General features: G+C 43.9%; 1 long non-coding RNA gene across 2 annotated transcripts in view; it reads right to left on the bottom strand.

The window, feature by feature from the left end:
• Positions 1–7,428: 7,428 nt before the first annotated feature.
• Positions 7,429–15,069, bottom strand: part of LOC134911789 (uncharacterized) — a 34,284-nt gene continuing 26,643 nt past the window's right edge. For both annotated transcript variants that reach the window (XR_010176840.1, XR_010176841.1), the window contains exons 4-5: positions 8,587–8,648; positions 7,429–7,619 (exon numbers count right to left, since the gene is read on the bottom strand). This is a non-coding gene — a long non-coding RNA (uncharacterized LOC134911789). The remainder of the gene's footprint in view (positions 7,620–8,586; positions 8,649–15,069) is intronic.

The following is a 15,069-nucleotide window of genomic DNA, read 5'->3' as shown; positions in this document are numbered from 1 at the left end:
TCCAAGTACTTAGATACTTTATAGTAAATAGAATCTCGAGCTGCAATAATGGGCCGGCCCGGAGGCCGGATCGGATCCTTGTGAATTTTAGGGAGGGTGTAGAGCACAGGGGCCACAGGATTATCCTATATAAGTGCTTTTTTAACCGCTACAGTAATAATATTCTCGTTTACCGCCTGTGACTATACACCTTCCAATTCACGATTAAATACCCCAGTCGGATAACACGACAATTTACGATATACATTCAAATCTCCCAATTGTCGGTAGACCTCAGAGCAATATTTATCTAAATCTTGAATTACTATTCCGCCCCCTTTATCAGCGGGACGGATAACAATGCTACGATCTTTACTCAGCTGGTCCAAAGTTTCCCATTCCTCTTTGGACATATTTGCTGCAACAGGGGTATGCATATCAATGGAATGTTGTTCCAACTGACGTTGAAAACATTTAAGAGATGCGTTGGTCGTATAAGGATCAAAGGTAGATCTGGATTTAATTGATGCAGGCAGACTCTCAACACTGGATGTAGTAGTGTGTGATTGAAAATATTCTTTGAGACGAAGATTTCTGTTAAACCGATAAGAATCCAGTTTCCACTGAAAATTATCGAGGTCACACGAAGGCACAAATGAAAGTCCTTTGTTCAAAATGTCCAATTCTTTACTTGTCAGCGTTCTATTAGATAAGTTGAAAACTAGGTCTTCTTGGACTTGTTTTGCTTCCCTTTTGCAGATCCGGAAGCACTGTTGCCCCCTCCTCGTTTTGCAACGTTTTTGACACCACGCTCAGCGCGTGTACTCATCCCTAAAGGGGGTTTACCTGTGGTGGCATCCTCAGATTCACTATGCGTTGAAGCGCCCCGACTAGATGTTTCCGTATCACCCGGAAATTTGTGGAATTTCCTCTGTCTGGAACGAAACGAGGTTTTATTAGCAGGAGTGGGGTTATAAGCCCATGTGTAGACTCTGTTCTCAGCATAGTCCCGCTGTACTGTAGCCAGTTTATCACGCTTAAACTTGACCAAATTTCGTCTATATGTATCAATTTGTACTGTGAGTTTTTCTATCCATCCATTAGATATATCAGAGGTTAATTTGTCCTGATGTAAGTCCACAAAGGTATTAATCTTGGACTTAACTAACTGTAATTCCCTCACCGACTCCTCAACCACCAACAGGATTAGGTCAAGGCTGCATTTATTTAAGATTGCAGCCCATTTACGGCAAAAATCGCTGCTAAATTTTCCAATTGTTGGGGAAATCCTAATGCGAAACCCCCTAGGAATCTGACCACTCCGGTGGTAGTCGGACAACGTAATGCCGTGCAAGAGGAAATCAACCTCCTTCTTTTTTAAACGTAATAATTGAGTAAAAAGTTGTTCATTACTTTCATCACCTCCAGTAAACAGTAAATTCTCCTTAAATCTAATGGATTCCACGTCCGCATCCGAGAAACTCCAAGTTTCTCTTACAGGTAAAGTAATGTCTCTGATACCACTTGATTCGGCCATGTCAAAATACAACCGGATAATCACTGTTTAAGGACCAGAATAGGGACAATCTCCACTGTATAAAAACAACAAAAGTCACTGAGTCCGATGAGTCATATAGAAAAATACAAGCAAATGGGTGCCATGCCCAAGGTACAGTACAGCAATGCTACTTGACGGCAGCCAGTGTAGATGTCCTTAATATTATAACGGAATTGCAGCCGGCACTCACAGTACAAGATACAACAGGCCTAGGTGCCTGCCCCGATGTAGAGACACCACGGTATAGTGAAAGTAACGGGCGGCACTCCAAGGACTTCAATGCGTAGAGAACATAATATCAACGTTTCGATTTTATACAAATCGTCATCAGGATATGAAATGCAATAAGACAAACAAACATATATAGCTCACCATCACCCAAGACGTCAACCTCGCTTCCTCCCGCCCTTCCGCACACAGGGCGCCGGCGGCTAACAATGACATGTAAAATGTAGATGTAAAATTAACACTTGATCAGTGGCAGTTACATACCGGCTTGTTCAGAAAAACTACTGATAGGAATAATGTATTGCATTTTTCCAGTCAACATCCACTATCAACCAAAAAAGGTCTTCCGTTCTCTCAATTTCTTAGGGTACACAGGATTTCAGATAATATTGAATCCACCAAAAGAGATATTGACATCATGATCACCCCGTTTTTGGCCAGGGGCTATTAATATTCAGATTTGTTGATAGCTAAGGAAAAGGCTCTTGCAATTCCACGTTTGGAACTCTTGCATTCAGCAAATCGTAAGTCAGTGTCGTTAACGTAGAAAATTCCATTCGTACAAAGATTGATCGCCTGGTAAAGCACACCAAAAAGTTATGGCCATTGGTATCCACCGACCCTGATCTGAGAGTGTTTCAGAACATGTCGGTATTACCTAGCTTCTCCCATAATAGAAATCTTAAGGAATTGCTGGTTAAGAATGACATTACCGGTAGGAAGGTTTCTGCTATGCCGGGCACTTTCTTAAAACGTAAACCCGGGTGCTAAAAGTGCACTGGATGCACTACGTGTAGTTTTTTAGAGACAGGGTACTCGTTTGCTCATCCCCATACATGTAAACGAATTGCTATACGGCAGGTACTTACCTGTACTACCACCCATGTGGTTTACTTCATTCGTTGTCCTTGTGGTCTTTTCTACATAGGAAAGACCACAAGGCAATTCAAAAAGCGCATGAACATGCACAGATCCTCCATTAGAAAAGCTGTGGAGGGTACTGTGGTGTCCCAAGAACAACCGGTAGCACGTCATTTCAGAGAGTATAACCACGGATTAGCTACTCTCAGGTACAAAATAATTGAACATGTTGAGAAGAAGATACGAGGAGGTGATAGGGATAGAACCCTTCTTCAGAAAGAGGCTAGATGGATACATCGCCTCAATACAGTTTCTCCCTATGGTCTTAATGAGAATTTGGGGTTGAACAGTTTCCTGTAAAATTTATGGGGATCGTTGTATTGTGGTAATATGAACTGTTCATTATTTCTCTTAAATCGGATTATGAATTCTGTCAGTTCTGGGTCTGCATACTGCTATTGTCGTTTATGGATAATATTGTAATGGACTGATTAGGAACATTGCCCTGTCCTTTTTTGTATAAAAAGTTTTTATTGTATATACTGTTTTCTCCCGTTACCAGGCAACAGGATGTTGTACGGCGGTGACACGCATCATGCGTGCGTTTCAGCGTGTGATGTCATTGTTAGCCGCCGGCGCCCTGTGTGCGGAAGGGCGGGAGGAAGCGAGGTTGGCGTCTTGGGTGATGGTGAGCTATATATGTTTGTTTGTCTTATTGCATTTCATATACTGATGACGATTTGTATAAAATCGAAACGTTGATATTATGTTCTCTACGCATTGAAGTCCTTGGAGTGCCGCCCGTTACTTTCACTATACCGTGGTGTCTCTACATCGGGGCAGGCACCTGGGCCTGTTGTATCTTGTACTGTGAGTGCCGGCTGCAATTCCGTTATAATATTAAGGACATCTACACTGGCTGCCATCAAGTAGCATTGCTGTACTGTACCTTGGGCATGGCACCCATTTGCTTGTATTTTTCTATATGACTCATCGGACTCAGTGACTTTTGTTGTTTTTATACAGTGGAGATTATCCCTATTCTGGTCCTTAAACAGTGATTATCTGGTTGTATTTTGACATGGCCGAATCAAGTGGTATCAGAGACATTACTTTACCTGTAAGAGAAACTTGGAGTTTCTCGGATGCGGACGCGGAATCCATTAGATTTAAGGAGAATTTACTGTTTACTGGAGGTGATGAAAGTAATTAACAACTTTTTACTCAATTATTACGTTTAAAAAAGAAGGAGGTTCATTTCCTCTTGCACGACATTACGTTGTCCGACTACCACCGGAGCAGTCAGATTCCTAGGGGGTTTCGCATTAGGAATTCCCCAACAATTGGAAAATTTAGCAGCGATTTTTGCCGCAAATGGGCTGCAATCTTAAATAAATGCAGCCTTGACCTAATCCTGTTGGTGGTTGAGGAATCGGCGAGGGAATTACAGTTAGTTAAGTCCAAGATTAATACCTTTGTGGACTTACATCTGGACAAATTAACCTCTGATATATCTAATGGCTGGATAGAAAAACTCACAGTACAAATTGATACATATAGACGAAATTTGGTCAAGTTTAAGCGTGATAAACTGGCTACAGTACAGCGGGACTATGCTGAGAACAGAGTCTACACATGGGCTTATAACCCCACTCCTGCTAATAAAACCTCGTTTCGTTCCAGACAGAGGAAATTCCGCAAATTCCCGGGTGATACGGAAACATCTAGTGGGGGCGCTTCAACGCATAATGAATCTGAGGATGCCACCACGGGTAAACCCCCTTTAGGGATGAGTACACGCACTCAGCGTGGTGTCAAAAACGTTGCAAAACGAGGAGGGGGCAACAGTGCTTCCGGATCCGCAAAAGGGAAGCAAAACAAGTCCAAGAAGACCTAGTTTTCAACTTATCAAATAGAACGCTGACAAGTAAAGAATTGGACATTTTGAACAAAGGACTTTCATTTGTCCCTCCGTGTGACCACGATAATTTTCAGTGGAAACTGGATTCTTATCGGTTTAACAGAAATCTTCGTCTCAAAGAATATTTTCAATCACACACTACTACATCCAGTGTTGAGAGTCTGCCTGTATCAATTAAATCCAGATCTACCTTTGATCCTTATACGACTAACGCATCTCTTAAATGTTTTCAACGTCGGTTGGAACAACATTCTATTGATATGCATACCCCTGTTGCAGCAAATATGTCCAAAGAGGAATGGGAAACTTTGGACCAGCTGAGTAAAGATCGTAGCATTGTTATCCGTCCCGCTGATAAAGGGGGCGGAATAGTAATTCAAGATTTAGATAAATATTGCTCTGAGGTCTACCGACAATTGGGAGATTTGAATGTATATCGTAAATTGTCGTGTGATCCGACTGGGGTATTTAATCATGAAATGGAGGGTGTATTGTCACAGGTGGTAAACGAGAATATTATTACTGTAGCGGTTAAAAAAACACTTATACAGGATAATCCTGTGGCCACTGTGCTCTACACCCTCCCTAAAATTCACAAGGATCCGATCCGGCCTCCGGGCCGGCCCATTATTGCAGCTCGAGATTCTATTTACTATAAAGTATCTAAGTACTTGGACACTTTTCTCCAGCCTGTGATACAGGTACAGGACACTCACTTGAAAGATACGACGACATTACTACGAAAGTTGGACTCACTACCATCACCTTTACCTCCATGTTTTTTGTGTACATTAGATGTGGTCAACCTTTATACCAGTATTCCGCAGGATGACGGGTTGCTAGCGATCAGGAGGTTATTAGCATCTAGCGATGTATATACTGGTCTTAGGGTACACAGGATTTCAGATAATATTGAATCCACCAAAAGAGATATTGACATCATGATCACCCAGTTTTTTACCAGGGGCTATAAATATTCAGATTTGTTGGTAGCTTAGGAAAAGGCTCTTGCAATTTCACGTTTGGAACTCTTGCATTCAGCAAATCGTAAGTCAGTGTCGTTAACGAAGAAAATTCCATTCGTACAAAGATTTAATTCACGCAGTGATCGCCTGGTAAAGCACACCAAAAAGTTATGGCCATTGGTATCCACCGACCCTGATCTGAGAGTGTTTCAGAACATGTCGGTATTACCTAGCTTCTCCCGTAATAGAAATCTTAAGGACTGGCTGGTTAAGAATGACATTACCGGTAGGAAGGTTTCTGCTATGCTGGGCACTTTCTTAAAACGTAAACCCGGGTGCTACAAGTGCAATGGATGCACTCCGTGTAGTTTTTTAGAGACAGGGGTCTCGTTTGCTCATCCCCATACAGGTAAACGAATTGCTATACGGCAGGTACTTACCTGTACTACCACCCATGTGGTTTACTTCATTAGTTGTCCTTGTGGTCTTTTCTATATAGGAAAGACCACAAGGCAATTCAAAGAGCGCATGAACATGCACAGATCCTCCATTAGAAAAGCTGTGGAGGGTACTGTGGTGTCCCAAGAACAACCGGTAGCACGTCATTTCAGAGAGTATAACCATGGATTAGCTACTCTCAGGTACAAAATAATTGAACATGTTGAGAAGAAGATACGAGGAGGTGATAGGGATAGAACCCGTCTTCAGAAAGAGGCTAGATGGATACATCGCCTCAATACAGTTTCTCCCTATGGTCTTAATGAGAATTTGGGGTTGAACAGTTTCCTGTAAAATTTATGGGGATCGTTGTATTGTGGTAATATGAACTGTTCATTATTTCTCTTAAATCGGATTATGAATTCTGTCAGTTCTGGGTCTGCATACTGCTATTGTCGTTTATGGATAATGTTGTAATGGACTGATTAGGAACATTGCCCTGTGCTTTTTTGTATAAAAAGTTTTTATTGTATATACTCTGTTTTCTCCCGTTACCAGGCAACAGGATGTTGTACGGCGGTGACACGCATCATGCGTGCGTTTCAGCGTGTGATGTCATTGTTAGCCGCCGGCGCCCTGTGTGCGGAAGGGCGGGAGGAAGCGAGGTTGGCGTCTTGGGTGATGGTGAGCTATATATGTTTGTATGTCTTATTGCATTTCATATCCTGATGACGATTTGAATAAAATCGAAACGTTGATATTATGTTCTCTACGCATTGAAGTCCCTGGAGTGCCGCCCGTTACTTTCACTATATATATATATATATATATATATATATATATATATATAGAGAGAGAGAGAGAGAGAGACAGATATATACATATATTATATATTGTGTTCAGACAATGCTACTATAAACAAACCAATGCATACAAATTGCTTGCAAGAAAGTTTTCTCATTGTTTTGTAAAGAAAGTATGTTTTTATTTTTACTGTGCGCTTATGCTTAGTAGACTTTTGGATGGGATAAATATGTTTAACTGAAAATAATCTGAGATTAAAGATTTGCTATTATAGTCGTATTACGGGAATTAGAAACAGAGAGAACAAGAATTAGTTAAAATGAAACCATGGCTTGTATAACTTACAAGACAAGGCTGTTTGTGCCAAAGTTAGAAATGTTGTTTTCAGTTTAAATCTGCAGTACATTTGAAACCATAGTAGAAGAAATTAGACATGTTCAATTAGCACAACATTTGGGTATAAAAAACATCAACTGTTGGATAGCGGCCAAGTTTTTTGAGGGAAAAAATTCAGGCCAAACATTCATGCTTCAGGTTAGATTTGGTAGATAATGTATGTTTGAAGGAAGTATGCTTATAAAGGATTTTCCACAGTTATAAGAATACAAAACAAAGACATTCAACCCTAAAGCAGTGTAATCTCAGCTGCTTGAGGAAATTCAATCTGAGGACACTGGCAATGCAAGCTGTCTGGTCATGTTTAGAGTTTGTTGAAAGGATAATGAGATGTTCGACATGTAGGTTATTTAAATTGAATTTGGTATTGTATAAATCTTTTTCCTTTGCACCTTTAGGCTCCTTCCTGTCTCTGTGAGTCATGTATTCGGTGTCTGAAACTCTAGAATGTTTCTGTGATAGACAAGTCCTGAAAATGAAATTGGATATATTACGTTGGTTTGTATGAATAGATCTCACAATCTATGTTACAGTACTTATCTTTAGTGTGCATTTATGTGGGAATAAAAATCCAGAATTCAGCTTTGCACTATGTTGTATTATAAATGCTGGTGTAAGGTATACAGTTGTGAAGGTACCTGATATTTGATATTTTTTTCGATCAAAAGGGATTTTGGGTATTAGTAAGATGCAAAGATTTTAAGGTGCAACACTGTACAATAAAAAAAAAGCTTGGTCTCTTAGTAAATACTTCACTTGATACAAATCAGAATGCCATAACTCAGGGTCAGTGGTGCCACACCCGAGACCGGGTGGTATTCAGGTTGCCGACTGTCGGGATCCCGGCGCACAGTATACCGGCGCCAGAATCCCGACAGCCGGCATACCGACAGTTTTTCTTCCTCGTGGGGGTCCACGACCCCCCTGGAGGGAGAATAAATAGCGTGGTGAGCGTAGCGCGCCACCGTGCCCGCAGTGTTGTGAGTGCAGCGAGCCTGCAAGGGGCTCATTTGCGCTCGCCATGCTGTCAGTATGCCGGCGTTCGGGCTTCCGGCACTGGTATGCTGGTCGCCGGGAGCCCCGCCGCCGGCATACAATACCACACCCGTGGAGACCAACTGCCACTCTTACAGATGTGCTCATGATCATCCGACCTGCGATTATTTGTAATTGCAGTTCATTTGCCACGGCTATGAGTGGGTACATATGTACTCACCCACTTCCATTAGGAATGCGTCAGTGCGCATAAACCCGCAACTAATCACGAGAGGGTGTGAATAGTTGCTGCCGATAATGGAGGAACACAACTGTATTTGTCTGATTTTTTTTTACAGTAAGATAAAATTTTTTATTTTTTAAAGCAGTTTGCAGATTTCATCAAATTGTAATTTTACACAATGCATTCAAATTAAACTTGATAATAACTTCCCTTTTACCTTCCAAATATTCTGTGCTTCTTGATTAGTTGGAAAGACGAGTAAATGTATCACTTGGTTTCCTGTTTAACACAAATTGAAATGTAATTCAGTGGAAAATAGTGATAATACTGACTCATGCTGCTCCACACATTATATTAATTGACTCATATTCTTTTACTTGACACGTTGCAAATTATTTTTTTCCTTAACTTTTTGACCCACTATATTAAAGGAGTAAGCAGTTATTTAAAAAGATGACACATACATGTAGCAGAGGAATACTGTGTAACAGTGGATTAGTGTCACAGACTGGAGTTTGGTCTCCGCTAATGAATCTGGCTTTGTCACTTTGCGGCCATCTGTCTCCCCACTAGTGACCTGAGTAATCCCCAAAGTCAGTAGTCACTTATCTGTAAATGTGGCTGGTGTTCCACTTCCGGCAGTTTTGTCTGTTCTGCATCTTGGATTGTATCACATGATTTGTTCTGCCTCACCAGCTCCCAACAACTCCTGTCACCTGTTTCATCTAACCTATCAGCACTTAGGGTGCCCTATTTAAATCAGAAAGTGCTAACAGCACATTGTCAGTACCCTGGTTTTTGGTTAAGTATTTGCTCCAGTATTGCTTCTTAGTATTCTGCCTCAATGTGTTCCAGCAACCTGCTCCTGTTTTGCTTCACAGCCTGTAGCACTGCAGCCTGCTCCATTAAGGTAGATGGTAGATCCAAGTGGCCTAAGGGACCTTTTATGCCAGTAATCAGGTGGCAAGTGAAGCAAAGCGGAACGAGCCACCGAGCCCGCGAGGGTACTTTTCCGGTGCCCTGTACGGCCGTAGCTCCTCCCCCTGGTGAAGTGTCTCTTCCCCTAGTGACATCAGAAGGTCCCTTCTCCCACTCCAATTTAGAACCAACCGCTCCATTAATGCTTAGCACCCAGTTCCAGTGCTTCCTGCAGTCTGCTTCAGTTGTACCCCTGGCACCCAGTTCCAGTATTTCATGTAGCCTGCTTCAGTTATGCCACTGGCACCCAGTTCCAGTACTTCATGCAGCCTGCTTCAGTTGTGCTTCCTGCACCTAGTTCCAGTGTTTCCTGCAATCTGCTTCAGTTGTGCCCCCTGGCACCCAGTTCCAATGTTTCCTGCAGTCCGCATTAGTTGTGCCCCCGGCATCCAGTTCCAATGTTTTCTGCAACCTGTTTCAGCTGTGTCCCTGGCACCCAGTTCCAGTGTTTCCTGCAGCCTGCTTCAGTTATGCCACTGGCACCCAGTTCCAGTACTTCATGCAGCCTGCTTCAGTTGTGCTTCCTGCACCTAGTTCCAGTGTTTCCTGCAATCTGCTTCAGTTGTGCCCCCTGGCACCCAGTTCCAATGTTTCCTGCAGTCCGCATTAGTTGTGCCCCCGGCATCCAGTTCCAATGTTTTCTGCAACCTGTTTCAGCTGTGTCCCTGGCACCCAGTTCCAATGTTTCCTGCAGCCTGTTTCAGTTGTGTCCCAGCACCCAGTTCCTGTGTTTTCTGTAATCTGCTTCAGTTTTGCCCCCTGGCACCCAGTTCCAGTGTTTCCTGCAGCCTGTTTCACTTGTGTCCCTGGCACTCAGTTCCAGTGTTTCTGCACCCTGCTTCAGTTGTGCCCCCTGGCACCCAGTTCCAATGTTTCCTACAGCCTGCTTCATTTGTGTCCCCGGCACCCAGTTCCAGTGTTTCCTACAGCCTGCTTCAGTTGTGTCCCAGCACCCAGTTTCAGTGTTTACTGCAGCCTGCTTCAGTTATCCCCCCAGCATGAATGGAGATAAAACATAGCATGTAATATGGCAGTTAGAAGCTGGTTGATTGGTACTTTGGGGTCTATTCATGAAGCAGTGACAAGAGTGGAGAAGTGAGCCAGTGGAGAAGTTGCCCATGGCAACCAATTAGCTGCTGTTACAGTATGCAAATGATAAATGTTACTTCAATGCTTATTAGTTGTCATGGGCAACTTCTCAACTGGCTCACTTCTACACACTTTTCACTGCTTCATTAATATACTTCATAGCTGTGTTCACTTTATCTCTCTCCAAGGCTTAGTAAATTGACTCTAGAGAGAGAAAGAGAAGTGAGGAATGAATTAAGTTCTGGGATTGGGTACAGAGTGAAAAGACGGATGGGAGACAGAAACAGGAGAGAGAGATGTGGGCAGAAAGTGTAAGGGTGTGTACACACGGTGAGATCCTTGCTATGTTCGATTTTTACTTGCGATTTCCCTTGAACTCCCCGGAGCCCAGATAGGACAGATTTTGACTAACTTTTCTTGAGATATGGACTATGTGTGCTTACGATTTTGGCTTATGTGAGATTTTGGCTTATGTGAGATGTCCTTGACATGTGAGATGAACTAGATAGTACACCGATCTAGCAAGGATTGACTTGCCTGCACAATCTATCTTTTCTTGCGATGCCGACCTGGCGGGGCCGCGCATCGGGATCGCAAGGTGACTTTCACCTTGCGATTTGCACTAACTTTTCTTGCGAGTTTGACTATATAGTCAAAATCTCAAGAAAAAATCTCACCGTGTGTACACACCTTTAGAAGCAAAAAGAGAGAGAGAGAGAGTGAGTGAGTGTATATATGGTAGAGAGAAAAAAATATATAAAAGCCAGGTCAGGCCATGAATTACAGCTCTTTATATACTAAAGTGCAGTTAAGAGTTGACAGGAGGTGAGTATGCGGTCAGTCTTACTGGTTTCCATGGATTTAAATATGTAGCCTATATAGTGTTTGTTGAAAAAAAAAAAAAGAGAACTTTTTTTAACCAATGTTTACTATTTTTCAAACACCTTTTACTTTGCTTAAAAAGACACGTATAACTACCAGCGGCGATTGTTTACTTATGTGGCCAGGGGTCTGTAAATGTGTACATGCACAGAATTGTAATCCTCTGCATGTGCACATATTAACAAGCCAGCCGGCTTTTAGGGACTGCATCAGCTGCAGCCCTGCAGTCCCTAGGTTAAAAGTTGCCGCTGATAACTACCCTTGATAGAGAATGACCATAGTTTTGGTAATTCGTAGTACAGACATACCCAAATATTAAGGATGAACTCTCTTGATTGCAGTGGTGGTGTGTTGTGAGTTTATAGTCATGAGTTTTACTGCACGTAAAGGATGGAGTCAAGATGTGGTTGGGAGTAAAACGTGCCCGTCAGCTTTGGGGCCCCAGTGGTGGCAGACTATAATATAGGAACTCCTGCCCCATATTCCCATTAACAGCCCCCTTGGGGGTGGCTTATACTCAGATGATCAGTGGGAACAGCGGCTGTGCAGACTACTCACTTTTTTGGGTCACACACAGCACTACATCTTTTTGTACGTATATTACATGCTTGTGGGAAAAAGGCAATAGTGGTCATTCCGAGTTGTTCGCTAGCTGTTTTCGTTCGCAGCGCAGCGATTAGGCAAAAAAGCGGCACTTCTGCGCATTCGTATGTGGTGCAATGCGCATGCGCGACGTACTTTCACAACAGCCAATGGTTTTTTACACAAGGTCTAGCGAAGCTTTTCAGTCGCACTGCTGGCGGCAGAGTGATTGACAGGAAGGGGGCGTTTCTGGGTGCCAACTGACCGTTTTCAGGGAGTGTTCGTAAAAACGCAGGCGAGTGATAGCAAGCGCTGAGTAGGTTTGAAGCTACTCTGAAACTGCTCAAAAATATTTTGTAGCCGCTCTGCGATCCTTTCGTTCGCACTTCTGCTAAGCTAAGATACACTCCCAGAGGGCGGCGGCTTAGCGTTTGCACAGCTGCTAAAAGCAGCTAGCGAGCGAACAACTCGGAATGAGGGCCAATGTTCCTAGAGTGGTTAGTGGCCTCATAATCAGCATACATATAGCACAAACAGCATACAACATACACAGTACAAACAGGGCCATCTTAACAGCTGTGCAGGCCCCTGGGCACAGCAATGCACTGGGCCCCCTACCCATCCTCTAGCGGTAGGGGTGGGCGGTACTATCAGCGACAGCTTTGATGTCCCGCGGGCGGTAGGGGGTGTTCTAGCTTCCGCTCTCCATGTAGGACCTGGGGGGTAATTCAGAGTTGATTGCAGCAGCAAATTTGTTAGCAGTTGGGCAAAACCATGGGGGTCATTCCGAGTTGATCGCTCGCTGGCAGTTTTTAGCAGCCATGCAAACGCTATGCCGCCGCCCACTGGTAGTGTATTTTAGCTTAGCAGAAGTGCGAACGTTTTTATAGCAGAGCTCCTGCAAAACTTTTTTGTGTAGTTTCAGAGTAGCTGAAAACCTACTCAGCGCTTGCGATCACTTCAGACTATTCAGTTCCGGATTTGACGTCACACACCCGCCCAGCGTTTGCCCAGCCACTCTTGCGTTTTCCCTGGCACGCCTGCGTTTTTCTGAACACTCCCTGAAAACGGTCAGTTGCCACTCAGAAATGCCCGCTTCATGTCAATCACTCTGCGGCAACCAGTGCGACTGAAATGCATCGCTAGACCCTGTGCAAATCTGCATCGTTCGTTGTGCCCATACGTTGCGTAATATGCATGTGCAGAACTGCCGTTTTTAGCCTGATCGCAGCGCTGCGAACAAATGCAGCTGGCGAACAACTCGGAATGACCACCCATGTCCACTGCAGGGGGGGCAGATATAACATGTGCAGAGAGAGTTCGATTTGGGTGGGGTGTGTTCAATCTGAAATCTAAATTGCAGTGTAAAAATAAAGCAGCCAGTATTTACCCTGCACAAAAACAATATAACCCACCCAAATCTAACTCTCTCTGCACATGTTATATCTGCCACACCTGCAGTGCATATGGGGGGTCATTCCGAGTTGATTGCTCGCTAGCTACTTTTTGCAGCCGTGTGAACTCATAGTCGCCGCCCACTGGGGAGTGTATATTTGTTGTGCAAGGATGCGATCGCATGTGCAGCCGAGCGGCACAAAAATAGTTTGTGCAATTTCTGAGTAGCTCAGAACTTACTCAGCCGCTGCGATCACTTCAGCCTGTCCGGTCCCGGAATTGACATCAGACACCCACCCTGCAAACGCTTGGACACGCCTGCGTTTTTCAAAAAAATGGTCAGTTGCCACACACAAATGCCTTTTTCCTGTCAATCTCCTTGCAATCGGCTGTGCGAATGGATTCTTTGTTAAATCCATCGCCCAGCACCGATCCGCTTTGTACCCATAGGACGCGCCTGCGCATTGCGGTGCATATGCATGCGCAGTAGTGACCTGATCGCTGCACTGCGAAAAACGGCAGTGTGCGAGCAGGTCGGAATGACCCCCTTGGTTTTGCCCAACTGCTAACAAAGTTGCTGCTACGATCAGGTCTGAATTAGGCCCTTGGAGCAGTAATTTCTGCTAATTACTCCTTTACTGCACAGATGGGGCTAAACTGTAGAAGGGATGACTTGGCTGAATGAAGAAGCCCCAGTACATGACTTCCAGGGTGGTAGGGGTATTTAATATGTAGGGGAGGGGTGGATAGTGGTGTGGGCTTAATATTTAGCATTTTCCAGTGGGAGGGCAGCTTGCTTGACTGCAGATATCTCAAGTTCCTGAAAATATATTTCTTAGCTTTGAATGGGATAAAAAAAACTAGAGTCCCACCTTTCAGAAGGTTCTGGACACTTGGGGACCAGAGTTCAGGAGCCAGAGCAATCCACCAGTAAAAATCTAAAACTGCATATTAGGCGTGTGGAGCTGGAGCAGGGACCAGCTGCTGGAAGGCTGATATCTCTGGTTCTGGGCATAGTAGAGACAAGCTGCCAGTGTCCACCAAAAGGGGAGAGTCACAGCTTTTGGCTTCTACCTCAGAAAAACTCTCATACACACGGTGAGATTCGGACTTATCCGATTCTCACCGTGCGACAGGGGGCCGGGTCGGCACTTAGCCAGTATCGCAAGCACATAATGAGTGTGCTTGCGATGCTGGCTATGTGCGATTTTGGCTAAGTGTCAATCCTGACTATCTCTTCTATAGAGATAGTCAGGATTGACTTGCCTGCACAGCCTATTTTTTCTGCCGATGCCGACCGCGCGGGGCCGCGCATCGGCATCGGATCGGGATCGCAAGGTGACTGTCACCTTGCGATCTGCACTATCTTTTCTTCCGATTCTGACTATATAGTCAGAATCGAATGAAAAAATCTTACCGTGTGTACACACCTTAAGTCAAACAGAACCCGAGATATCTGACTGGGAAGAGCAATTAACAGGCTCGGATGGGGATCACTGTTTTCAAGTCTGATATCTCTGGTTCCCCAGGGTCGATTTTCAAAAATCTGGTACCCCTGGAAAGAGGGGACCCTCCGCTATCAGTCTAGGGCCCTTATACTCCTGGGGCCCTTGGGCAAGAGCCCATTGAGCCCATACGAAAAGACGGTCCTGAGTACAAAACCCATAAAGGATATTGCCCTCTAGAAGTGGTACTGTGAGATTCTCTATAATACAAATGTAAATGTTGCTTATTTGCATTTGCCATAAGACAAAAGGGTTAAATTCATATAGGA

Source organism: Pseudophryne corroboree, chromosome 4 (assembly GCF_028390025.1).
Source record: "Pseudophryne corroboree isolate aPseCor3 chromosome 4, aPseCor3.hap2, whole genome shotgun sequence".
Classification (NCBI taxonomy): Eukaryota; Metazoa; Chordata; class Amphibia; order Anura; family Myobatrachidae; genus Pseudophryne; species Pseudophryne corroboree.
The sequence above is the reverse complement of the archived record's forward strand: the minus strand, read 5'-3'. Positions and strand labels throughout refer to the sequence as shown.